This window comes from Xyrauchen texanus, chromosome 16 (assembly GCF_025860055.1).
Source record: "Xyrauchen texanus isolate HMW12.3.18 chromosome 16, RBS_HiC_50CHRs, whole genome shotgun sequence".
In the NCBI taxonomy this organism is placed as follows: Eukaryota; Metazoa; Chordata; class Actinopteri; order Cypriniformes; family Catostomidae; genus Xyrauchen; species Xyrauchen texanus.
The window spans coordinates 35,545,847-35,556,744 of record NC_068291.1 but is presented as its reverse complement, the minus strand read 5'-3'; the positions used below and the strand labels follow the sequence as shown (position 1 = coordinate 35,556,744).

Below are 10,898 nucleotides of genomic sequence, written 5' to 3'. Positions count from 1 at the left end.
ATGGAGGTCAGCTTCGGGGGTACTCACAGGTATGTGGTATGTCCCAGCTTGATCGGGGGTGGCTTGTGGTGTGTCAGGGAGCCGGACCACAAGCCACCCCCGGTCAAGCTGGGACATTCCGCATACCTGTGAGTACCAAGGGGGGTACATACCAGGCCTTGGTGGATTTGGTATGTACCCCCCGTCTCAGTATGGGATTTGTGATGTGCTGGCTGGGGAGGCGGAGCCAGGGCTGTCTACGTCAGCACTGTGTCAGGGTGACGTAAGGGAGGGGGAAGTCTCGGCTTCCCCAGCCCTTAGAGGATTCCCTATTGGGGATTTTCCTCTGGAGCAGATATGAGACAAGACCCTTGTGAAAGTGAAAGTGATTGATGGTCAATATCCGTATTTTTTATTATAAATGATCGGTTGTATCGAGGGATGTAGGACGCTCAGACAAAAGAAGATACAACCCAATTGTTGATTCTGAAGAGTCATCGGGAAATTTTATTTCAGACGGCTTATCATAATTAGATGGCTGGTCACTTAGGGTGAGAAAAACAGTCTAATGGCTCATTTTTATTGGGCAGGCGTTCACAAGGAAGTTCGCAGGTGGTATGCTGCATGCCGTGAATGTGAGCTGGTGAATCCGCCGGCCACACTAACAGCACCTTTGTGACAGCTTCCTTTGATTGAGGTCCCCTTCGAAAGAATTGATATGGACCTTGTCGAGCCATTAGAGCAGACGGCACGCAGACAATGCTTTGTGTTGGTTCTGGTGGACTATGCAACACGATATCCAGAAGCAGTGCCTCTAAGCAACTTTTCAACACATAGTGTTAAGGAGGCACTCTTCAGAATTATCTCCTGATTAAGACACTACTTTCATGTCACACACTACGTGAGCTATACAAATGATTGGGAATTAAATAGATTTGGACAAGCGTGTACCAACCACAAATAGATGGCTTGGTCGAATGGTTTAATAAAACCCTGAAAAACATTTTGTATGTTTGTGCACAAAGATGCTCGGAATTGTGATAAGTGGCTTGAATCCCTGTGGTTCTCCCAGTTTTAATTATTGTATGGACGTAAGCCTGCGGTGTCTTAGATGTCCTCCCCATTGCATGAAGTCATCCGTGCCCTTGCGGAGATTCAAGAAACTCACCACCAAGCCCTCCTGACTCAGGAACAGCAATTCCAGGAACTCCTCTGGGCAATGCAATTGATTGTGCTATTGCATGTTGCTGTCAACGCTGGGCATGCATAAACATTTAGGTCTAATCCCTGCATTGTAAATTTAGGCAAAAATTATGTCCTAAAAAAATCAATGAGATAACTTTCAAAAATAACTTAAGCCTCTAAACATAAACTCATAAACTTTAACCAAATTAACAAAAACAACAATGAAAAACAACCAACATCTGCTTTAAACAAGGATCATTTAAATAGACCTGGTTCTAAAAAAGACACAAAAAGGAAGCCAAGTATTAAATAATAAAAGTCCAATTTCGGGTTGTAGTGGTATAAAAGGCGGAGCCAAGCTTTAACTTCTGCCTTTGACTATCAGAAAAGTATCAGAAAATGCTATATGTAGCTTGCTCAGACTTAGGCACAGCAACCGAACAGGTAATATATCACAAGAAGTGTACATTATGATTTATATACTGTACATGTACATAAGTTAATAAACACTGTTTTCATTCTGCCCTGTTTTGTGTGATTATTAACATTAAATAAATGTAATAAAATTGGTTGAACAATCCACTAAATTAAAATGTTTCATATGATAAAATATACACCACTCACAATGAAGACAAGTATTTGGCCACTTTTTGGTGGTCAAACTTGGTAAAACATTTCCATTGTGATGTGAACTTTAAAGGAATAGTTCACCCAAAAATGAAAATGTTCTCAACATTTACTCACCCTTATGCCAAATCAGATGTGTACGACTATCTTTCTTCAGCAGAACATAAATTAAGAATTTTAGAAGAAGATTTCAGCTTGTTTGTTCCATACAATTCAAGTGAATGGGTGCCAACATTTTTAAACTGTAAAAATCACATAAGTCAGAAAAAAAGTAATCCATATGCCTCCAGTGGTTGAAACAATGTCTTCAGATAAATATTTAAGTCAAATTTTGCTACAAAATCTCCTCTCTGCTCAGCCAATCTCCACTTTAATTTTCACGTTTTTTCCTTTTGTGTTTTTTGGTGATTCACAGTCTTCATGCATATGCCCCCTACTGGGCAGGGAGAATAACTTATAGTAAAATATTGATCTGTTTCACCCACACCTATTATATCACTTCTGAAGATATTGATTTAACCACTATAGTCATATGGATTACTTTTATGCTACCTGTATGTGCTTTTTGGAGCATCAAAATTGTGGTACCCATTCACTTGCATTGTGAAGACCTACAGAGCTGAGATATTCTTATAAAATTTTTAATTTGTGTTCAGAAGAAGACAGAAAGTCATACACATTTGGGATGGCATGAGGGTGAGTAAATGATGAGAGAATTTTCATTTTTGAGTGAAAGGGATTCTTTTATGCTGCCTTTATATCCTTTTGTTGCAGCTTGAAAGCTTTAGATGCCTTCGACTTGCATTTTATGTACAAAAACACCTAATTTATAATTCAAAATATCTTTGTGTTTTGCAGAAGAAAATCAAACACGTTTTGAGATGGCATGAGGACAACGGTTTAAATTTTTAAGTGAACTATCCCTTTAAGTGTCCAAATACTTGTATAGCTTTGGAAGACTGAATAAGTTTAAGTGGTTGCTGTGGAAAATTTGTTCAAATACCCACAGTAAACTGTCTGTGTATATTACACATCCTTACATTTAATGCAGCCTTAACCAAGTGGCATACTTTCTGGAGGATTAATAGATTAAAAATCTATGATGTGTTGAAGTAGATTTACAATGGGACACCATCTCCTATTTTACACTCGACACAGAAGAAGTAAGTGAATTTTTGGCTACATTCCTGTTATATTGTGGATAAAGATTTAGTGAGCCAAGTTTGCATTCTAAAGCTCATTGTCTGTTGGCTTAATTCCTGCTTGTACACAGTGCACAGATGGAAGTACATATTTGTGAGGAACACATAAAACAGACGAGACAGTTTACAATTCCATGCCACAACAATAAAACAAACATTCAATCCAACCTGACTCATTGAATGACTAAATCGAATGACGATGTAGCCAACTTGCATTTGGCTGAGGTCATAGCATGAGCCTGTTTCATGGTTGCCACCAAATAAAAGAGGTATTTTAATAGTTTATGACGTTTCTAAGCAGATTCTACATGCAGAACCGGTTATTAAGCATATAACGCTTGTTTTGGCTTGAATTTTACTCATCAGACAAAACTATTTGAAATCTGAGGAAACAAATTAGTGTTCTGGCATTCTTTGTCTTTATAAGCACTGCAACTTTTGTGCAAGGTATTTCAGCACCATCAGTAGGCTCAATCCCACCCTATATTGTTATCATTCTAAAATCGAAGGGGTATGTTTAATGCAATAATACACAGAGGTCTGTTTCTGTATATTGTGGAGTTGTACAGTTTGTTATGGTTTTGGCAATCCTAAAGAATGCAGCCACACCTTTGTTTAATATTACAACTATACTGTACATCATCATTCATCAATGACTAATTATAAATCAGCCTTATCGAGCAATCATTAAGGGTCATTTGGATCAAATTCGAATTTGCACAGGTCTTATCAGTAGAATTTAATCGATTTTAATTCTTAAATGTTATTATAAATTGGCCAGGAATGAACTTTAAAAAATAGATCACCAACAGCTGAAGATGTATGCATTTTAACAGCAAATGTCCATTTTGCAAACATTTAATTTACAGTATGTTGTTCTTGTCACAACAGCTGACAACAAGCTGGACTGAATTGGGCTGTCAGATATGAGAATCTTTGAGTGATTTACTCTGTGGTGCATAAGAATATAGTCTACTGGCAAGGTTTTTTTTTTTTGCCAGTACCCTACAGTCAATATATTCCTTGGAACATACCATACTTGAAAGATATTGCAAGGAAGCATCTTGTTTATGGTGTGTAATGTAAAACTATTCCAATCTGAAATACTTTGAAACATTGTAACAATTATAAAAGCTCTACAAGCTTAATAAATCATTTATTTGTGGAATAAATAAAGAAATGCTGTCTGAAAATAATCTTCAAAAAGTGAACGATTATTCTGTCTGGCAAGGATCTCCTGGCAACTTTTGCCAATATACATATTTATGTCCATGTAAACATAAACTGCATAGCATATTATAGACTTTATGGCTCTGCATATTTTTGTAATGTCCTGTTGCCTTAAGCTCTTTGAGGACTTTATATCCAAAAACAACACTCTGTCGTACCACATGAATTAGATTGGTCTGAAAAACATAATTGCAACACTTCCAGGAAGGCTATATATTTATGTAGAAGAACGATGTTGGACTAGATCACCAGACGCTATAGACCGAACACCCAAACAAGAGCAAGCTTGGTGTGTGAGTAAAGACGAACCCATCGACCCATTGCATGCAAGTCTGTAGGTTGAATGTCAAGTCAGGGGGACCCACCAAGAGCGTATCATGGAACTAGGCTGAAAGAGAGAGCAATAATCTCCACCCTACTCATCAATCCTGCTATTGTTACAGCACTATTCTTCTGGGAATCACTGATGTATAAGATAAACAGATTTTCATAATTTCACCAATACCCTGCTATCCTCTATGTTTTCTTTTGGACAAAGATCTAAGATGAAAACGACTAAATGCAGTCTCTCATGTAAACACTGTGTATACAATTCGAGATTGATATGTGCGTTTGAGATGCAAATGGCCATAGGACAAAGGAATCCTTGTGTGGCTGACCTTAATTGGCTAGGATGAAGTTTCTGGGTCAATGGGATAAGAGACAGGGCTGCCGTAGCCGCTTTGCCGCATATTTCTTGGTTATCCTCCACTTGGTCAAGCTGAGGGTAACTACCCTGAGATTCAAGAGCTTTGATCCACCTCACCAGATGAACTTGATCTTTAGACGTAAAGAAACTTTATGGTTTTTGGAGTCGAACCAGTTTGGCTGGATATCAGGAACCGTAGTGATAAACAAGAGTAAACACAGTTAAGGACAATTCACGTTGTCAGTCATAATGGAAAAATATTTGTGGGAGAGGCCATGGCACTCAACTCACTTTCAATGGGTGAAAGAGTATTGCGTTAATTGTTGTGCGTCAAAGCTCAGACTTATGTTTTTCCGACCGCAACAATGATAAGTATACACTTATCTGCTGTATCTACAATGATCTAATCATAACTAACGGTACATATCCAGTCTTGTCCTGACTTATCCAGCCTTTAATTTGAAATCTTGGGGCAAAAAAAACAAAAACATCTTAATCCATTATATGCCAAAGTTAAATTCTCAGACAAAAAATAAAACACATATTTGTTCTATATTAATGAATCTGTCATGTAACAAAATAGAGTAATAATCTATCTATCATATAGAATTATAAATACTAAGTATATATATATATATATATATATATATATATATATATATATATATATATATATATATATATATATATATAGTATTTCTAAGTCTATATGATATAATTTATAATTCTAGTCATTGCTATACCATTTTAAGAAATATATCATACATCTTTATTCACATTTAATTCAGCTGAAGGAAACATTTGGTTTCATTCAACTTCATTCAAACATCTATATATCTATTTGTTCAAGGGAAAGTAATCTCCTTTGCAATCAGTAACTGAAATTTAAAAAGACTGAGTCACTTTCCGTCGTTTTGTTGCATGCACTGTCCGGAGAGAAAGCCCTCAGCATGACGTCATGCGCGCGCCACGAGATAAGCCCCGCGGGCTTTATTTCAGTGCCCGGAATGATCTACGGTATAAAAAGACGCAGTGCGATTCAGGAACCTGCCCAACTTAATTGTAAAATCGGAAAGGAGGGCAGAATTTGGGACCGGTGCGCTTCACTGATGTTCTGAGAAGAACAGACTTAGGTTCACCGCGCGTGCACGCCCACATCCTCAACTCGGCTCTTCTTTATTTAGGTTAATGAAAGTTTACTAGCTGAGGGAACAGCAGAGGAGATGATATCTGACCAAGATGAGTCGGAAAGGTGAACTTCAATGATCAAACTTGCGCGTCTGCCACCTGCCATAAATCTGGGAGAAATGGGCATGCTAAGTGTGGACCTCCTGGTAACTTTGCAGATCTTGCCAGGTTTCTTCTCCAACTGCCTGTTTTTCGTGCTCTACGACTCTATAGTGCTGGTGAAGCGTGTGGTGTCACTGCTGAGCTGCTCGGGTTCGACGGTTGAGTGGCAGCGCATGTTAACCACAGCCGGTGTGCGCTCCATATGGAACAGCTTTCTGCTGGACGCCTACAAACAGGTAAGGGTGACACATTTGCTGCCTCAGACTTTAGGATATAACATGGGGCATGCCTTAGAGGTTTTCAAATTGATTTGTCTATGTGTGATAATGTTAAGTATAGAGCGATGGCAAACTTTACATTACGTATACATGTACTAATTGTATATTTACCTTAAATGTAGTAAAAAATATATATATATATTAATTAACATGTCATTACATTAACAAGTCATGTCAAGCCCCTTTTTTTATTTATTTTTATTTTTTTATTTTATTAAGCACATTTTTAAACAACAAAAGTTCACCAACGTGATGATGTACATTAAAATACATGTACTTGATAAAACAATAATAAAATAAATATATATATTAGAACTGTGACATGGAAAATCTAGTATACAGTGTCACCCAACGTAATTTGCCATTACTTATTTTGTTTATGGTGTGCATTTTCTAACTTTTGTCAAAGTGATATTTTGATAAAATATTGCCACATTTTACAAAAGTTATTCAGTGTAATTCATTTTAAAGGTGTGTGCACTTTGCCATCCAGACAGTCAGTGACCTCTCTGGTCAATGCCCTTAATTCATTAAATGTCTGGATCCCCATTCCTGTTACTTTCTAACCGAAAAATCCATAAAAGATCACCCAGTGGGGTAACATATACTAGTTTATGGGCATTCATTATCTTCAACCATTAACTATGTAATTATTTGACATTTCAAAAGTCTTGGCTGATGCAATCTTTTGGTGGCAATATAGCAAACAATGAAGACATAGTGGGTTATTTTTGGCATGTGTGTTTCCTGACCCCCCACCCCATTGCACATCTGTTTAGTAATATCATGCAATGCTTTTTATGCTCTTAGAGCAATGTCACAGAATGGCATTATCGTAAGTATCTTACTTTAAACTACAACTCAACTTCTATGTGTTTCATCGGAAACAAAGTGACCATGTGGTCTACATGTGATTATTTAGATTTAAATTAGAATTCTTAAAGGTTTAAGGGCTTACAGATGGTTTTAAAAGGTGCAAGCCAAAACAAGTAATTGTTTTAGAGCAATAGCCAAGCTCACAAGAACTTTTTATACTTCTCAAGAGTGAAAACTAGTGACATCACTTGAGTTTCCATAACAACAGAGGCTGTTAAACCTACTAAGCTACAGTTAGTGTGACCACCTCAACTCATGCTTTTGCCTATGAGTGGCTGGTATCCACCACGATAATAGTTTTATCTGGAAAATAGCTACACCAAAAAAATGAAAATTCTGTCATTTACTCACCCTAGTTCCAAACCTGTCATACAGGTGAGTAGGGTGAGGAAATTTATTTTCATTTTTGCATGCACTATCCCTTTTAATGCCACGGAATGATTTTCAGTGTGGTCCCAAAGACCTCAGACAGTAAATTTGTGGATTTGGCACTGTTCTGTGCAGGTGAAGCTGGGGGAGGCAGCTCCAAACTCCAAGGTGGTCAAAGTCCCTGGCATAAACAGACGATGGAGCATCAGTGGTAAGACCCATGACGAGTGCCACCTGCTGGACTTCGAGTCTCCTGACCGCCCACTTGTGGTCAACTTTGGCTCGGCCACTTGACCCCCATTTATAAGCCAGCTGCCGGTGTTCCGGCGGATGGTGGAGGACTTTTCGGATGTAGCAGACTTCCTGCTCGTCTACATCGATGAGGCTCACCCTTCCGATGGCTGGGCAGCTCCTCCCATGGAGCCCATTTCTTTTGAAGTGAGGAAGCACCGTAATCTGGAGGAGAGGATGTTGGCCGCCTGCAAGCTTCTGGAGCATTTCTCCTTGCCCCCTCAGTGCCAATTGGTGGCCGATTGCATGGACAATAATGCCAATGTATCCTACGGTGTGTCCTATGAGAGGGTCTGCATCGTAAAGAAGAATAAAATTGCTTACCTGGGAGGCAAGGGTCCCTTTTTCTACAACCTTAAAGATGTGAGGCATTGGCTCGAAAAGAGCTATGGGCAGTGATAATATCTCGAAAAGAGGCCAAATAGCCTTGCCTGTGAATGGTAGAAGAATTTATTTTTGTATAATGGAGAGAAACTGTTTAAAGGAGGCTCCGGTGGAAACACTTGGGCTGGGTTCCAAGTCCATTTTCTTGAATTGCTTAAAATGATCAGCAGGTGTTCTGGGTGGAGGTCGATATTTCTAACCTCTTTAAAAATAAAATGAAATAAATATAGACACTAAGTACTGATGTGTGGTTTGCACTTCAATTTTGAGATTACACATTTTTGCCCGCAAAACCATTTGTAGATGCACTATTAATAACTTTTCTCATTTATTTGCAATTAATGTAGAGGTAAAGTGTGCAATATTTTATGCGACATAACATATTGCTTAATAAAGATAAACCAAATTGCTGAACAGAAGAGAAAGCACAAGTACCCAGCTTTTATATGAAAAGAGAATAATTTATTTTTATTGACATTCAATGTTTGTTATTTTTAATATGTGGCCTGTTTATGCACTTGTATTGCTTTCCATTCCCCTCTTTCTTAAACTGACAATCATTCATATTCCATTTTACATGCACTTGTATCATCAGCTTTTACATCCTGATATGCTGTTCAGTCCATTTGCACCAATAATGTGTCGATAATGCAAACATCAACAATACAATATTCTTTAATGATAATTTAAATTTGGTCCATATTGTACATAACACTACAAACAGAGCAATTTAATGCTACGATTAGCACATTAAGAAGCATCAGTGGCCTTGAGTTAATCACATATTCACATCATTGCCGGGGTGCTTTAATGTACCATGGGCTCGGGGGGTACTGCTATGCATTGAACAAGCACTACACGGACAACTTTAACGGTTGCACACTGTTTCCATGTCAACAACCGCATCTCCCGCTTACAGTGTTTAAATGCGCTCCTAACGCTGTGCCCCATGTGAGTTGTAGGCCCCTTGGCTTCAGCTCGTATAAGCCCGTCCATTAATGTGCCCCTGATCATAGCCACTGGGCTTAGTTCAGACACTTTGCAGTGTACAGGAAAGCTGATGAAATGTTGAATGGGTGTTTTACTCCTGAATGTTTGGATTGAACTGAATCTAACAGACCTGCAATCATTCATTTGGGTCAATACAGAGTTGGTGTGCACATGAAAATCACAGATGAAATGGTCCTCTGTCCTGTCTGTGGTTGGATGACAGACCCCACCTATCCCTGTCCTGATCCAAATGAACATGACTGCTGACATACTGAAACAATCAGTCTTAAAGGCTTTGAGCTTTGTTTCACATGGCTGTTTTCATGTAGTACAACCATTCCTATTTCTTTGAATGAGAATAAGGAAATAAAAAATAAAGTTGAACTGCTGCTCACCACGAGTTCTTTCCTTTTTTGTGTTTGACATAATTCTGGGAATTTTCAATGTGTGGTAATGGGATTGAAAAAGGGAGGAAAGAGTGGAAAACTACATATGGAATGGAGAAAACCTTTTGTTTGAGTGCTTGATAATTCAGAAAATAAAATTTAAAATGTAGCAGCCTTAAGGGGTCATGGAGTACATGCATGTTGGGGTTTTTTTCCCTTTAAAATGTGTCCACAGAAATGCACACAGTGATGGGCCTGAACATGTGCAACACAAAATCAAACCGTGTGACGCAAAAGTCTCTGGCTGAACTTCTGCATCTTTGAGGCTGCCAATAACTAAATAGGAAAGTCTCGGGAAGAACATGCCCCTGGGAAGCATCATGAAACAGAACCCCTTGTTGTGGCCGGGCATCGCTTATCCGAGCGGAACTAGTCCATTCGGCACTGAGACGTTATTCACAGACTGTCTCATTCTTGGAAAGCACCGTGCTGCACGATAAAACAGGGTGAGTGCCAGCACTAAAGATGGAGGCATCGGAAAAGAAAGCCACACAACAGCACCAGACACAAGCCCCACTCCAGGAAAGAGTCCCATGGTGTGCCTTCTAAGGAATGCGTCTGGTAAACAGGTACTGAACAGAATTCTAAGCAGCATAAGGAGAACTGTTCTCATATATAGGGCATAACAAGGATGCAGACCTAAAGAGGGAAAACCTGCTCCCATTTATTCAGATGAGGTCAGGACATGACAGCTTTTAAAAGCGAACCTTTGCCAAATCGGCCTGTATAAATTCAAGCAAAATGTTGATGCAAGCATCTAAATGTATGGGTCTGCAGTTCAAAGATAAGGCACTTGTGTTCATAGTTCCATAATGGACTATTTGGTTTGGATGTGAACTGACCATTCTCTCGGAAAAATGAGCGTATGCATAATATCAATATATATATATATATATACAGTAAATCAGCTCGGAGGCCGACCCAAGGGATGCCAAACATTTTATTCATATTTAATTCACTTTTTTCCTGCAAGTATAAATCTGATGGGAAGAAGGAGATTTAGACTTGACATAGCAAATTAAGTCCTTCAAAGAATATTTTCGAAAGTCATTTGGGAAACTTA

General features: G+C 38.6%; 1 pseudogene; it reads left to right on the top strand.

Moving 5' to 3' along the window:
* Positions 1-5,914: 5,914 nt before the first annotated feature.
* LOC127657385 (type II iodothyronine deiodinase-like) lies at positions 5,915-9,781 on the top strand (annotated as a pseudogene).
* Positions 9,782-10,898: the final 1,117 nt, after the last annotated feature.